The sequence below is a fragment of the Sorex fumeus genome, unplaced genomic scaffold (assembly GCF_029834395.1).
Source record: "Sorex fumeus unplaced genomic scaffold, SorFum_2.1 ptg000009l, whole genome shotgun sequence".
NCBI lineage: Eukaryota > Metazoa > Chordata > Mammalia > Eulipotyphla > Soricidae > Sorex > Sorex fumeus.
The window spans coordinates 19,702,892-19,720,649 of record NW_026606066.1 but is presented as its reverse complement, the minus strand read 5'-3'; positions in this window follow the sequence as shown (position 1 = coordinate 19,720,649).

The window sequence follows — 17,758 nt, the reverse complement described above, 5'->3', positions numbered from 1 at the left end:
CTGGGCAACAAAGCTGAACGGCTCCAATTCCAACAGGTATAGCCCGCCCCCAAGGGCCTGGGTTCCTCACTGGGCACGCGCAGCTAGAAACAGCCCCTAGACAGCCGGTTTTCAACCCCTGATCTGCGTGGGACTGGCACAGAGGCCCAGCTCTGGGCAACAAAGCTGAACGGCTCCAATTCCAACAGGTACAGCCCGCCCCCAAGGGCCTGGGTTCCTCTCTGGGCATGCGCAGCTAGAAACAGCCCCTAGAAAGCCGGTTTTCAACCCCTGGTCTGCGTGGGACGGGCACAGAGGCCCAGCTCTGGGCAACAAAGCTGAACGGCTCCAATTCCAACAGGTACAGCCCGCCCCCAAGGGCCTGGGTTCCTCTCTGGGCACGCGCAGCTAGAAACAACCCCTAGACAGCCGGTTTTCAACCCCTGGTCTGCGTGGGACGGGCACAGAGGCCCAGCTCTGGGCAACAAAGCTGAACGGCTCCAATTCCAACAGGTACAGCCCGCCCCCAAGGGCCTGGGTTCCTCTCTGGGCACGCGCAGCTAGAAACAGCCCCTAGACAGCCGGTTTTCAACCCCTGATCTGCGTGGGACGGGCACAGAGGCCCAGCTCTGGGCAACAAAGCTGAACGGCTCCAATTCCAACAGGTACAGCCCGCGCCCAAGGGTCTGGGTTCCTCTCTGGGCACGCGCAGCTAGAAACAGCCCCTAGACAGCCGGTTTTCAACCCCTGATCTGCGTGGGACGGGCACAGAGGCCCAGCTCTGGGCAACAAAGCTGAACGGCTCCAATTCCAACAGGTACAGCCCGCCCCCAAGGGCCTGGGTTCCTCTCTGCGCACGCGCATCTAGAAACAGCCCCTAGACAGCCGGTTTTCAACCCCTGATCTGCGTGGGACTGGCACAGAGGCCCAGCTCTGGGCAACAAAGCTGAACGGCTCCAATTCCAACAGGTACAGCCCGCCCCCAAGGGCCTGGGTTCCTCTCTGGGCACGCGCAGCTAGAAACAACCCCTTGACAGCCGGTTTTTAACCCCTGATCTGCGTGGGACGGGCACAGAGGCCCAGCTCTGGGCAACAAAGCTGAACGGCTCCAATTCCAACAGGTACAGCCCGCCCCCAAGGGCCTGGGTTCCTCTCTGGGCACGCGCAGCTAGAAACAGCCCCTAGACAGCCGGTTTTCAACCCCTGATCTGCGTGGGACTGGCACAGAGGCCCAGCTCTGGGCAACAAAGCTGAACGGCTCCAATTCCAACAGGTACAGCCCACCCCCAAGGGCCTGGGTTCCTCTCTGGGCATGCGCAGCTAGAAACAGCTCCTTGACAGCCAGTTTTCAACCCCTGGTCTGCGTGGGACGGGCACAGAGGCCCAGCTCTGGGCAACAAAGCTGAACGGCTCCAATTCCAACAGGTACAGCCCGCCCCCAAGGGCCTGGGTTCCTCTCTGGGCACGCGCAGCTAGAAACAGCCCCTAGACCGCCGGTTTTCAACCCCTGATCTGCGTGGGACGGGCACAGAGGCCCAGCTCTGGGCAACAAAGCTGAACGGCTCCAATTCCAACAGGTACAGCCCGCGCCCAAGGGTCTGGGTTCCTCTCTGGGCACGTGCAGCTAGAAACAGCCCCTAGACAGCCGGTTTTCAACCCTTGATCTGCGTGGGACGGGCACAGAGGCCCAGCTCTGGGCAACAAAGCTGAATGGCTCCAATTCCAACAGGTACAGCCCGCCCCCAAGGGCCTGGGTTCCTCTCTGGGCACGCGCAGCTAGAAAAGCCCCTAGACAGCCGGTTTTCAACCCCTGATCTGCGTGGGACGGGCACAGAGGCCCAGCTCTGGGCAACAAAGCTGAACGGCTCCAATTCCAACAGGTACAGCCCGCCCCCAAGGGCCTGGGTTCCTCTCTGGGCACGCGCAGCTAGAAACAGCCCCTAGACAGCCGGTTTTCAACCCCTGATCTGCGTGGGACGGGCACAGAGGCCCAGCTCTGGGCAACAAAGCTGAAAGGCTCCAATTCCAACAGGTACAGCCCGCGCCCAAGGGTCTGGGTTCCTCTCTGGGCACGCGCAGCTAGAAACAGCCCCCTAGACAGCCGGTTTTCAACTCCTGATCTGCGTGGGACGGGCACAGAGGCCCAGCTCTGGGCAACAAAGCTGAACGGCTCCAATTCCAACAGGTACAGCCCGCCCCCAAGGGCCTGGGTTCCTCTCTGGGCATGCGCAGCTAGAAACAGCCCCTAGAAAGCCGGTTTTCAACCCCTGGTCTGCGTGGGACGGGCACAGAGGCCCAGCTCTGGGCAACAAAGCTGAACGGCTCCAATTCCAACAGGTACAGCCCGCCCCCAAGGGCCTGGGTTCCTCTCTGGGCACGCGCAGCTAGAAACAGCCCCTAGACAGCCGGTTTTCAACCCCTGATCTTCGTGGGACGGGCACAGAGGCCCAGCTCTGGGCAACAAAGCTGAACGGCTCCAATTCCAACAGGTACAGCCCGCGCCCAAGGGTCTGGGTTCCTTTCTGGGCACGCGCATCTAGAAACAGCCCCTAGACATCCGGTTTTCAACCCCTGATCTGCGTGGGACGGGCACAGAGGCCCAGCTCTGGGCAACAAAGCTGAACGGCTCCAATTCCAACAGGTACAGCCCGCCCCCAAGGGCCTGGGTTCCTCTCTGGGCACGCGCAGCTAGAAACAGCCCCTAGACAGCCGGTTTTCAACCCCTGATCTGCGTGGGACTGGCACAGAGGCCCAGCTCTGGGCAACAAAGCTGAACGGCTCCAATTCCAACAGGTACAGCCCACCCCCAAGGGCCTGGGTTCCTCTCTGGGCATGCGCAGCTAGAAACAGCTCCTTGACAGCCAGTTTTCAACCCCTGGTCTGCGTGGGACGGGCAAAGAGGCCCAGCTCTGGGTAACAAAGCTGAACGGCTCCAATTCCAACAGGTACAGCCCGCCCCCAAGGGCCTGGGTTCCTCTCTGGGCACGCGCAGCTAGAAACAGCCCCTAGACAGCCGGTTTTCAACCCCTGATCTGCGTGGGACGGGCACAGAGGCCCAGCTCTGGGCAAAAAAGCTGAACGGCTCCAATTCCAACAGGTACAGCCTGCCCCCACGGGCCTGGGTTCCTCTCTGGGCACGCGCAGCTAGAAACAGCCCCTAGACAGCCGGTTTTCAACCCCTGATCTGCGTGGGACGGGCACAGAGGCCCAGCTCTGGGCAACAAAGCTGAACGGCTCCAATTCCAACAGGTACAGCCCGCGCCCAAGGGTCTGGGTTCCTCTCTGGGCACGCGCAGCTAGAAACAGCCCCTAGACAGCCGGTTTTCAACCCCTGATCTGCGTGGGACTGGCACAGAGGCCCAGCTCTGGGCAACAAAGCTGAATGGCTCCAATTTCAACAGGTACAGCCCGCCCCCAAGGGCCTGGGTTCCTCTCTGGGCATGCGCAGCTAGAAACAGCCCCTAGACAGCCGGTTTTCAACCCCTGATCTGCGTGGGACGGGCACAGAGGCCCAGCTCTGGGCAACAAAGCTGAACGGCTCCAATTCCAAACAGGAGACGTTCCCAACTCCTCGCCTAGTGCCAGGGACTCTTTCCAGAGCTGCGAAATATTTTCCCACTACATATGCCATAGGAACCATAAGCTAACTTCTTAGATGGAAACTTCTCTATTTTAGCTCAGCCACTAGAAACACAGTTGCCAATAACTCATAGGCCTATCTTAACTCACAGTGCTTATCAAGCAGAATAGTAACACTGAACGTGAAGGACTAAACCACACCTCTCACAATGGTAAAGCAACGCAAAAGCCCACCAAACATTCACATTGAAGAGTCTAGCCCAGATGACACCAACAGTACTGTAGTGTTAGACAACCTCTCTGACAAGGAATTCAGAAGGGAGCTACTTAGGATGCTTAGGGAATTAAAAGAAACAATGGAAAGCAATGCCAATAGAAGACAAGAGGATCTGAAGGCAGAAATGAGGAAAATGCAATCAGAAATGTCAGACCTGAAAAATCTCGTAGGCGAATTGAAAAGCTCAGTGGAAGGCCTCAGCAGCAGAGTAACAGCGGCTGAGAACAGAATCAGTGAGCTCGAAGATGAAGTTCAGAGACTCTCCAGAAAAGAGCAGAAAATGGAAAAGAGACTCACAATTCGGGAACAGCTGGCAAGAGAAGATCGTGATGAAGCCAAGAGGGGTAACATAAGAATTATTGGAGTCCCAGAGGGACAGGAAGAAAACCTCGATGAAGAAGAAACTGTCAAAGACATCATTGCTACAACATTTCCAGAGCTGAAGAAAACTTCTGACCACATTCAGGAGGCCCGAAGGGTACCAGCTAGAAGAAATCCGAATAAAAATACCCCAAGACACATTCTGATCAAAATGACCAAAACCTTAGACAGAGACAAAATTCTGAAAGCAGCAAGATCGAAGAAAGAAATCTCTTACAAAGGAGCATCCTTAAAATTCACAGCTGATTTTTCTGATGAAACCCTCATGGCCCGAAAACAGTGGTGGGACATAGTAAAAAAACTCAATGAAATAAATGCCTCCCCCAAAATACTTTTCACAGCAAGACTCTCATTCATAATAGAAGGAACAACACACAGTTTCACAGACAAACAACAGCTCAGGAACTTCATAGACTCAAAACCATGGTTACAAGAACAACTAAATGGGCTACTTTAAGGCAAGAAAGGCCCCTCAAATACACCAAATTTTAACAGAACAATGGGACAAAATCCCATAACAATAATCTCTCTCAATGTCAATGGGCTAAACGCACCAATTAAAAGACATAGAGTGGCAGGATGGATTAGAAAATTGAACCCAACATTCTGCTGCCTGCAAGAAACGCATCTCAATAGTCAAAGCAAACACAGACTCAGAGTCAAAGGCTGGAAAACTATCCTACAGGCAAACAGCTCCCATAAAAAAGCTGGGGTAGCCATCCTTATATCAGACCACATCGATTTCAGAGTGAGGAAGGTCATAAGAGACAGTGAAGGCCATTTCTTATTGATCAGAGGATCTGTACAACAGGAAGAACTTACAATAATAAATGTATATGCACCTAATGAGAGACCAGCAAAGTACTTAAAACAACTACTCATAGATTTGGAAAAAGACATCAATAGCAACACAATACTAGTGGGAGACTTCAACACTGCTTTGTCACCTCTTGATAGATCAACCAGACTCAAGCTTAGCAAGGACATACTTCATTTGAGGGAAACAATGGAAGAAAGGGACTTAGTAGATATATACAGGACACTTCATCCACAAAAAGCTGAATACACATTCTTCTCAAGCGTACATGGAACATTCTCCAAGATAGACCACATGCTGAGCCACAAAACATGCCTCCATAAAATTAAGAAGGTAGAGATTGTATCAACAATCTTCTCAGACCATAATGCGCTGAAATTAGAAGTAAATCACACACAAAAACAGAAAACTAAATCAAACACCTGGAAATTAAACAGTGCACTATTGAACAACGAGTGGATTAGACAGGAAATCAAAGAGGAAATCAAAAGATTCCTAGAAACGAATGAAAATGAGAACACGAGTTACCAAAACTTATGGGACACAGCAAAGGCTGTGTTAAGAGGAAAGTTTATAGCTCTACAAGCATTCCTCAAGAAGGAGGAGCGAGCACACATAAGTAACCTAACCTCACAGCTTAAGAGCTTGGAGAAGGACCAAAAAAAGGAGCACAACCCGAACAGGAGAAAGGAAATAATAAAACTCAGAGCAGAGATTAACGAGATGGAAACCCAAAAAACAATCCGAAAGATCAATGAAACCAAGAGCTGGTTCTTTGAGAAAATTAACAAGATCGATAAGCCTCTAGCAAAACTCACAAAGAAAGGGAGAGAGAAAACCCTAATAAACCGAATCAGAAATGAAAAGTGGGTCATTACAACAGAAACCACAGAAATTCAGAGGATCCTCAGGGAGTACTTTGAGGAGCTTTATGCCACGGAACATCAAAACCTCGAGGAAATGGATAAATTCCTAGACTCCTACAGACTCCCAAGGCTGAACCAAGAAGACCTGGAATACCTGAACAGACCTATCACCATCAAGGAAATTGAAATGGTAATAAAAAGTCTCCCCAAGCACAAAAGTCCTGGCCCGGATGGATTCACTAGTGAATTCTTCCAAATCTTTAAAGAGGACTTACTCCCAATGCTCTTTAAGCTTTTCCACGAAATTGAAATATCAAAAACACTTCCAAACAGTTTCTACGAAGCAAATATCACACTGATACCAAAAGCAGACAGAGATACCACAAAGAAAGAGAATTACAGGCCGATATCCCTGATGAACACAGATGCAAAGATCCTCAACAAACTACTAGCAAATAGAATCCAACTACTCATTAAAAAGATCATACACCATGACCAAGTAGGATTCATCCCAGGGATGCAAGGATGGTTTAACGTTCGGAAATCAATCAACATAATCCACCATATCAACAAAAGAAAAGATAAAAAGCATATGATCATATCAATAGATGCAGAGAAAGCATTTGATAAGATCCAGCACCCCTTTATGATGAAAACCCTAGCCAAAATGGGTATAGAGGGGACCTTCCTCAACATAATTAAAGCCATCTACCACAAGCCTACAGCAAGCATCATCCTCAATGGGGAAAAACTGAGAGCCTTCCCTCTAAGATCAGGGACGAGACAGGGATGCCCACTCTCTCCACTGCTGTTCAATATAGTACTGGAAGTACTTGCAATAGCGATTAGGCAGGAAAAAGATATTAAGGGCATTCAGGTAGGAAAGGAAGAAATCAAGCTCTCACTATTCGCAGATGATATGATACTCTACTTAGAGAACCCAATAACTTCCACCAAAAAACTCCTAGAAACAATAGACTCGTATAGTAAAGTTGCAGGTTATAAAAGCAATACCCAAAAGTCCATGGCTTTCCTATACACAAACAGTGAGAGAGAAGAAAGCAACATGAAAAAAACAATCCCATTCACAATTGTGCCCCAGAAAATCAAGTACCTAGGAATCAGCTTAACTAAGGAAGTAAAGGACCTGTACAAAGAAAACTACAAAACGCTACTTCAGGAAATAAAAGAGGACATGAGGAAATGGAAAGATATCCCCTGCTCATGGGTCGGGAGACTTAACATTGTCAAAATGGCAATACTACCGAAAGCATTGTATAAATTCAATGCAATCCCTATAAGGATACCCATGACATTCTTCAAAGAAATGGAGCAAACACTCTTGAAATTTATATGGAACAATAAGCCCCCACGAATAGCTAAAGCAATTCTTGGGAAAAAGAAAATGGGAGAAATCAACCTCCCGAACTTCAAACTGTACTACAAAGCAGTAATAATTAAAACAGCATGGTGCTGGAACAATGGCAGAACTGCAGACCAATGGAACAGGGTTGAATACACTGACATCTCTCCTCAATCATATGCTCATCTAATCTTTGATAAAGGTTCAAGTAATGTGAAGTGGAGTAAGGAAAGCCTCTTTAATAAATTGTGTTGGCATCACTGGACGGCTACATGCAAAAAAATAGGCTTAGAACTCTGCCTAACACTATGTACAAAAGTAAGATCAAAATGGATTAAAGACCTCAACATCAGACCAGAAACCATAAGGTACATTGAAGATAAAGTTGGCAAAACCCTCCATGACATTGAAGCTAATGGTATCTTCAAAGATGCCACGCCACTGGCCGAGCAAGTGAAAACAGAGATAGATAAATGGGACTATCTTAAACTAAGAAGCTTCTGCACCTCCAAAGAAACAGTGACCAAAATACAAAGACAGTCTACAGAATGGGAAAGGATATTCACCGAATACACATCTGACAAGGGGTTGATATCCAGGATATACAAAATACTGGTTAAACTCCACAAGAAGAAAACATCCAACCCCATCCAAAAATGGGGCAATGAAATGAACAGAAACTTTCTCAAAGAAGAAATCCGAATGGCAAAAAAGCACATGAGAAAATGCTCTACATCATTAATCATCAGGGAGATGCAGATCAAAACCACAATGAGATACCATCTCACACCTCAGAGACTGGCCCACATTCAAAAGAACAAAAGCAACCGATGCTGGCGTGGATGTGGCGAGAAAGGGACACTCCTTCACTGTTGGTGGGAATGTCCACTGGTTCAGCCCTTCTGGAAAACAGTATGGACGATTCTCAAAAAATTAGAAATTGAGCTCCCATTTGACCCAGCAATACCACTCCTGGGAATATATCCCAGAGAGGCAAAAATGTATAGTCGAAGTGACATCTGCACTTGTTTGTTCATTGCAGCCCTCTTTACAATAGCCAGAAACTGGAAGAAACCTGAATGCCCAAGAACAGATGACTGGTTAAAGAAACTTTGGTACATCTACACAATGGAGTACTATGTAGCTCTTAGAAAAGATGAAGTCATGAAATTTACATACAAGTGGTACAATATGGAAAGTATCATGCTAAGCGAAATGAGTCAGAAAGAGAGGGATAGACATAGAAAGATTGCATTCATCTGGGGGATATAAAGTAACAAAGTATGAGATTAATACCCAAGAATAGCTGAGATCAGCACCAGGAGGATTACTCCATAACTTAGAGACCAGCCGGGTATCCTAGAGGAAAGGGCTGTTCAGATAGAGAAGGGAGCACCAAATAAAGGATGTTTGGAGGATCCTCCCAGGAGGGGAGATGCATATCGAAAGTAGACTATGGACTGAACATGTTTGCCACTCAATGCCTCTTTTGCAGACCACGACACCCAAAAGGAGAGAGAGAACACAGGGGATTGCCCTGCCACAGAGACAGGGGGTATGGGGGGATGGGGGTGGGAGGGATATTATCCATGGTGGTGGAAAATGGGCACTGGTGGAGGGATGGGTATCTGATCATTGTATAATTGAAACCAAAGCACAAAAAATTGTAAATCTACAACTTTAAAAAAAATAAAATAAAATAAAGGGAAAAAAAAAGATAAAATATGCTGAATGTGAGGAATAGTATTATCATTTAAGCTGACCTAAGTAACTAACTTGAGTTAAAAACTAATCTTAAGGGACCAAGTTTGGGAGAAATAGTAAGGTAGATAAGGTTTTGCTTAGGACATATCTGACCCAGATTTGATCCCTGGCATCCTTTATGGTTCCTCAGCACCACCAGGTATGCTTTCTAAATGCAGAGCCAAGAATAATCCATGAACATTTCTGGGTATAATCCAAAGAAACCCTTAATTATCTTGCTGTCTACAAACATTACTTAGCACATTCCCTTAGATACAGGTTTAAAAAAAACATATTTGAGTGGATTTTGCAATAAATCAAAAATTACCATTAATTGGTTCTCTTGCTTTTTATTTCATTATAAAATGAGATAAAGTTAAAATGTTAATCAAATAAACTACATATTAGGTAGGTTTCCTTTTAAAAATAATGTTTTAAATTTATAGTAAAGTTACAGACAGCACAAATTCCATTATATCTCTTATCCACTTTTTTATATTGCAAATTTCCTTAGTACTGCTTTTCCCATACTCTGAAACCAGTACTGGCAGATTATTATTAACTACCTCCACAATCTATAAAACAGTGTTGACAGATTACTATTAACTACCTCCAGATATAATATGAAAGAAAGTTTTCTTTCCACTAATATTCATTTACTTCCCTTGTAGATCCTGTTTGATATTGAGAATTCCATTCATAGTAGAAGTATTTAGCCGTCATTTCTACTTTGCCTCACACAATCTGGAGAATTCCTCTGACTTTTTTAAATAACAATGACAACTCTAGGAATACAAATAAGTGTTTTGTATAAAACAGCAATTTGGCTGTGTGATATTTTCCTCATGGCTAGACTTATAGGGAAGATTCTGAAGAAGACTATCACCAAGGAGCATGGTATCAACATTAGTTTAAATTAGTGTTATCAGCCTTGATCACTAGTTTAACATAGGTTTCCCAGATGTCTCCACCTATTTATCTCCTTCTCATACTACATTGTTTGAAGAGAGGTAACAAATGCAGACCACACCCAAGGATGCAAAATGTGAGATAAACTCTAAACAGTAGCAGGGCAATACTAAATAAATTATTTATAAATCTTCTATAAGGAAGATTTCTCTCTTCTCCCATATTGGAGTGCTGGTCTTTATTTTATCTAATTTTTTAGATTTGGGCCACACCCAGCTATCGTCAGAAGCTATTCCTGATTCTGTTCTCAGGAGTCATCCCTGGCAGTGCTCAAGAGCCTAGTTATGGTGCCAGGAATTCAAACCAGGGGTAGCTGCCTGCAAGACCAGCTCCTTAACCCCTGTACTATCTCTCTGTCCCTGTGTCTTGATTGTAAAAGAGCAAAATCATAAGTTTCCTTTTAGGGAGAATAAGATCTTAGAATATAGGTATTATTTTTTCTTTTAAGATTTTCAACATATATAAAAAAAGACTTGGAAGTTGGGTTCCTAGTGTTTTATAAAATAGCTCATAGGTGAAGAGAGAGGATAAAAAGACAGGACATTAAGATCCCAGTCACAGTTCTAAAACGTTCCTACATACACCAACCATGGCCTTTAAATATTTTTAAAGAAAGATAAAAAAAAACTTGCATGTCAAAATACTTCAAAAATATTGTATTTTCAGGTCAATTTCTCTATGAAAAATGCCAACACTCACTCATCTATCAGCTTCTAGTAACATCTTGTATGCACCCTAATGCACACTATTGAATACTCCATCTTCCCTCTACAAACCTTTGCCAAGACAGACTACTTTATTATTCTTATCTATCCAAATCTCCACATTCTTTGAAGAATTTGTAGTGTTCAGAGACCTATCACAAATTCCAAAACGTCATCTTACATGATCTCAAAGTAAGGGCTACCCACATAAGACAAAATACATGGAAAACTTCATTTATAATATATGAACTTAATACACCTAGAGCAATTATAAAGCATGCAATACATGGCTTTATGTTTCTTTGCTACCTACATTTTAAAATAAAACTTGTTGGACATAAAATTAATGTTGGAAAACACAGTATCAATTATACAATTGATACTTTGGAGAGACATTCCTCATTTTATAGACAGGGAGTTGAGTCAGAAAAGTATTGGGGCAAGAAAAGATTCAGTAGAAATGGGATTACAGAACTGGCCCCACCTTTTATAAACAGTAATACTTAAAAGAGATCTTTTTAAAAATTCTTTGTTATATCAAACTGTCACTGTCACTGTCCTCCCGTTGTTCATTGATTTGCTCAAATGGGCCCATTAATGTCTCCATTGTGTGACTTGTTGTTACTGTGTTTGGCATATCAAATACTTCATGGGTAGCTTGCCAAGCTTTGCCGTGAGGGTGAGATACTCTTGATAGCTTGCTGGGCTCTCTGAGAGGGGCAGAGGAATTGAATCTGGGTCAGTCGGGTAGGCCATGGGCAAGGCAAATGCCCTACCGCTGTACTATCACTCCAGCCTGACATATCAAATAATATATATATTATAATATATATTACATTATATATATATATATATATATATTTGTAGGGTGACATCGCTTTGTCCTTCTTCCACAAGAAGCTTAGGTTTATCTGGTTACACCCATCACAGTGCTCCTGAGGCACTTCCATTTCATTGTGTTTATCTGTAAACAGTCTTCCCTATGCTCTCCTCCCTACCCAGTTGATCAACTTTCCCCCTAATCAGACTCTGTTAATTTGTAAGGTCAGATTTCCATAAATCTATGATTTTATATGTATGCGTGAAATATTGCCTTTTTCCTCTCCTTATGCCTTATGAACAGTTTACTTTAAAGCAATATCCTTTTTGTATAGATACAGGAAGACCGTTAACATTATGGTTTGTAACTTAGGATTTGATTGGCTTTAAATATTATTCACTCCCAGGCATCTGCTTTCTCGACTTAAGCCTCAGTTGCCCTTAGTTCCTAACACCCCAAAAGCAGGGTCCCGACGAGGGACCGAATGAACCCAGGGCAAGTGGTGAGCCACCCTGGCATTGTAATGGGCCAGGCCAAGGTGCCACAATTCTTAACTATAAATTAAGAGTTTGATATAGACAAATGCTTTCATGATCCAAAAGTAACGACGAGACTAGGATTCTGCTAGGGGTGGGAAAGGCTATCTGGCCTGAGCACTGTAGTCTGAGATCGAGATGGCCCTAGGAGGATAATTCTATAAGTTTAAGATATTTCTTACCATATTCATACAAAATGATTTATATATTCTTATATGCTTGCGGACAAGGAGAGGAGAAACACACCCAGGAGAATCCACTCTAGGGTGGATTGATCTGATAATGAGGATCTGTCCTAGGAGTGGATGTCCCCAGGGAAAGAGGGAAAGAATTCTACCCCTATTGATTGTGACCACACCTATGTGTAATGATTACCCCAACCCCTCATGTTTTGGGATTTAACTGTACTGGAAGAGTGGGCTGGGGGGTTCAGAAGAAAGAAGCAGAGGTCAGAAGGAAGAAGCAGGGCATCAGAAGGAAGAGAAAGAGGGATCAGAATCCAGACTCCAGAGAAGGAGGATGAAGGGAGGTGGAGAAGGAGAATGAAGTAGCATGGGGGAGAAAGAAGCGGGAGCAGAGGCAGAGAAGGGAGACTGGTGTGGATGGAGAGAGGATTGGAATAAACTGCGACTAAGACCAACTAGTCTGGCCCTCATTCCTTCCTTTGCCTGCCCATCGCCATTGACCTCCCCGGGGTGGGGGAAGAAGGGTAAGACTACCGAACGCGGGCGGCGGGAGAGAGAGAGCCACCGCCGCTGTGTGCCGTGCCCCTTTTTTGAGATTACACATCGTTTGATACATATATCAAACAATTTGAGCAAAAAAAGGCAATGTTTTACCATTTATAATGAAATTTTTCTAATAACTGAAGTAAAAACCACAACATACTTTGGTGGTATTTGCAAATATTTTCAATTGCATTTCTGTTTAAAAGAATTAAGGATTTAATAAAATGTCGGTTAGTAGCCTGAAATAGTTTACATGTTTTCTCTGAAGTGAGAAAAAACAATAGATTCAAGGTATATATATATATATATATATATATATATATATATATATATGTACAAAAATAAATTCAGTAGAATGATTATTATATTTAGTCCTTTACTGCAACTCAGGCTCAGCTACTTTGACTTTTTTTCTGTACTACATTTTTATTGTTTAACACAACAAATTTAATTTATATATTTCATTTAAATACCTTCAGGTGAATTCTGGGACCACACTCAGTTTTGCTCAGGGCTTACTCCTGGCTCAGCACTCAGGGATCTATTTGGGAGGAGCTTGAGAACCAAATGCAGGATGACATTTGAATCTGGCTCAGTCACAGGCCAACACAGGTGTTATACCCACTGTATTGTCTCTCAAGTTTGAAATAAATGTTCTTTATTCTATCAACTACCTATATTTTCTTGGGCTGGAGCAATAGCACAGCAGTAGGACATTTGCCTTGCACTCAGCCAGCCCGTCCAAACCGGGTTCGATTCCTCCACCCCTCTCGGAGAGCCCAGAAAATTACTGAGAGTATCTTGCACGCACAGCGAAGCCTGGCAAGCTACCCATGACGTATTCTATATGCCAAAACACAGTAACAACAAGTCTCAAAATGGAGACATTACTGGGCCCGCTCGAGCAAATCCATGAACAACGGGAGGACAGTGACAGTAACCTATATTTTCTAAAAAGAAATCAAGAAAACTAAACTTCTCAACCTCAAAGTCTGTCAGCAAAAATTAAAGGTCATGTATCAATTTCAAGAAGAAAATGGATTTCAAGACTCTTATTAGCCAGGTGAAACAGGAAGTACATTATTCTTGATGACAAATATATAATGGTTTAGGCTCTCATCCTACTCTACGTTTTGAGCATTGTTCCATAAAATTATGCAAAATGAAAATTTTACTCTTATTTACTCAACTGCCAAAGAAATCATTATCCAAACAAATGAGAATTTTAAACTTGATTTGCATTTAACCATTCAGTGCCCATCTGCCTTCTTCCTCCTAGACATGTTTTTAAGTTAGTGGCTTTTTGTTTTGCTTTGTTTCACAAATAAATCACTTTACTCATGAAGGGTTATCAGGTCTTTATGGACATTGTATAGATTTCAATGTAAGGAACTTTCAGTAAAATATAATATGCAGAAAACAAAATGGCATAACTGAAGGAGCTAATAGAAATAATTTAAATAGTTTAAATTCTCTTTCTCCAGAAGAGGTGAGACATTAAACAAAAGAATGAAGGGAAAAGGATGAAATGCTAATTCTTGAATATTATCATGACTATAGCCTGCTCAATTTAAAAACCATGTGTTGGATTTTTCATGCTTGAGTGGAGCTGAGAGAAGAAAAAATGTATTGCAGGGAAATTATGAGAATGAAATAGTTCCCTGTACTTCTCTTAGTACAAAGTTAACTGAAGGTTTAAAATAAGGCAGCATGTTCCCCTGAGCAGGAAGAGGCATTGACATTCTTAACCATCAAAGACCCAGTCCAATTGCAATAGGCTTACATAAGAAAACATCTATTACTCTTTTAATCTTTTGGAAGAATCTCACCCCACTCTAATGAATAAGAGAGATGAGTTGTCCCTGGACAGTTATTAATTTAATAAAGTATATCCTGATCTCAGTACTTTTAGGGAGATAGAAATGAAAATCTAAACATAATAGTGTCCTCCACAACTTTGGTCAGTGGCTCAGAGATTCATGTTGGCTCCACCACATGAATATGAAGTCAAATAAATTATAAGTGCATATTAAACATGCTGTGTGCTGTTCTAAGTAGAAATTGCTTAGGTTAAACTGCACTCAAATTGTTATCTTCAAGGAATACATAAATCTATTTTCCTTCTAGTTTGAAATTGATTAATGTTGAAATATGGTCATTTATCTTCAAGATCGAGTATACTTAGAAACTGAAAGCATTTAAGTTAAGATTCAAAACTTAATGGGGGGTGTTTTCTGCTCTAAGGGTGTATCCAATTTTCATGTCTACAGTTTTATCATCATCAAACTTCAGAGGAAAATCAAAAAAACTTGTCATTTACATAGTTTTTATCTTCAAAAGATGTCTAAATAAAAAGTATGAATATAAACAGATTATTATGATGCTTAGAACATATATGTATGCCATTTATTTGAAGATTAATCATAGGAATATCTTTATATAATCCAAAAATTTGCATGTATTCTATAATTTTAGTTGTCAGCATATTTTTTCATTGACCCATTCCACACTAGAAGGGTGACACTGTCTAGACATTTACTCTCTCTTATATGCAATAATTAATTGTGCCATATTAATAATGCTGTCCAGAAATCTTTCCAACTAATATTTTATTCTAACTCCCATTTTCATTAATTTAGCCCAAGCTCTTATATCGTTTCTCTCCTGAAAATTTTCAATATTTTTCCTGCTTTGCTACAGTCAATCTACAATATAATAAGAGCAAAATATTTAAAAAGGTAATTTTTGAACATCTCAATTTAAGGTCCTCCAATGGCATGTCATTACCTACACTGTCATGTCCAATTACCTTTATGGGTAGTAAAGATGTGTTTGTATCCAAACATTTGGAGTTTTCTTAGTTGAATCTATTTTCCCTGGGCATCTTGGATTTCAGTGCCTGTAATCCTCAACTCTGAGAAATTCTTATTGATGATTTCTTTAAATACTGTTTATCTATCATATTTGCTTCCTGTGCTCCGGGGACTCTAATGATTCTTTTATTGATTCACTTGAACTCATCCCATAGCTGTGCTGTTCATTTCTTTTCATACTATTTTCTACCTTCTGCAGTTTCCTGGCAGCTTCCTACTTCTCATCTTGGAATTTCTTTATCCTTTGCTTGGCTTCTGTTATTCTGCTACTCAGGGCTTCTACTGACTTTTTTTAATATCACCTACCATGTTCTTCATTTCTATCATTTCTTCATTTCTATTCTATCATTCTAATTTGATTGCAGTCACTGTCACTGTCACTGTCTTCCCATTGTTCATCTATTTGCTCGAGCGGGCCCAGTAAATTTTTCAATTCAACTCATACTTTCTTGTGCGTTGCTGAATAGTTCTGCTATTGTTTCTTTGAGCTCATTAAATGTCTTTGGGATATTGTTTTTGTGCATTGAGCTCGGTGGGCTTCTGCATATTGTCCTGTTGATTTTCTTCTAGTGTTCTTGTTGTGCTAGAGTGAATCTTTGAAGATGCTGAAGGATTAAGGCTGGGGTTGCTCTCTTTCTTCTCTGCCCAAATGACAGGAAGAATAACTGTGAGCAACATGTAATTTATTCAGTTGATCTGTCATGCAGCAGCACTACCTGTGGTACCATTTATATGGTACAGGTTGGTGTGGAGGTGGCTGGGATCTAGCGCATTGGGAATTGCTCTGCCTCACATTCTGGATTAACTTCAATGTTATCAGGAAAAGGAAAGCCTCACCTGGAATAGTGGATCAGAAAGCAGAAGACCCAGATCATAAACTAAATTCAAATGCTTAATCTTCCTAAAATGGCCCATGATAATCTCGAGGAGACAATTTCCTTCAGTGAACTACTCAAATCTCTGTTTTCTCACATACACACTAAGGTAATTAGGTGTCTTATGTCTATCTCCTACTTTGTTCTATTTATGTTTGTATCTGTAACACATAATTACAGATAAATAATTAGTAACTAATTTATTTTTAATAAATGAAGAGTAAATCAATGGGTGGGCGAATCTTTTGCTTTTAACAGGAAACATCGATTAGTCAAATTTTCCAAAGAACAGAATATTTTTACTTGTTTAAACACTATGATTTACAAAGTGTTCATAATACAGCTGCTTTAGGCATTCAATGCTCCAATAGCAATCTCACTATCTGGGTGATCTTCCTTTCACTAATGTCCCTAGTTTCCCACCCACACCCTCAAACTTTCTCCCTTAATATGCACAGCAAATTTACTTAATATTACTTGTTACTCAAAAATGGTAAATGTAATTATCAACATATATATTAATAAAAGTCAATTTATGATCATTGTTATATATTACAGTGGTGTTACTAAAGCCACTCTGAGAATTTACTGAGCTATTGATGCTATTTAAGCCTTCTGTGTTACTGTTTTCACTAGAAATAACATGGTCATCTTCCCAGCAACTTTTCAATCATGTTTTCTGGGTTTTGTGGCTCTCAGTACTTTGAAATTTGGAGGTGTTGCTCTAGGAGCTGTAGAGCTGGAATGGTTTGGTGACTTGATAAGTTTCAGTTGTAGAGCTGGCCTGTTTATAGGTTAGAGGATGTCAGATGTGGCTGAGGGCTCTTGAGTCCTTCCCCATCTCAAGAAGGCCCAGAGTTCTTAGCCCAGAGATGAGTCTACCAGCGATGATTTAGCAGTTTGTTGTTCTTTCCAACAGAATTTTTTTATAAGTAGCAGAATATACATAAGTATTTAACTATAGCTTATTTGCAAATGAATTGGCATAAAATTAAATAATCAAATAACTATTAACTGAAATAACACTAGTAAATAATAAACTGATTGAATGGCACATTTATACAATCTGGTTCTAATTTTTCATTCTACTTAAATATATGTTTGTTTCCAATTTAGACTTGTAAATTTCACAGAAAACAAGATAATTCTTTTTGATGAAAATTTTTCTCAAGTGAAAATGTGTAGTTTTTATCATGCAGTGAAATATAATCCACCTCATGAACCTACTTAATAATGTCCCCCTGCACA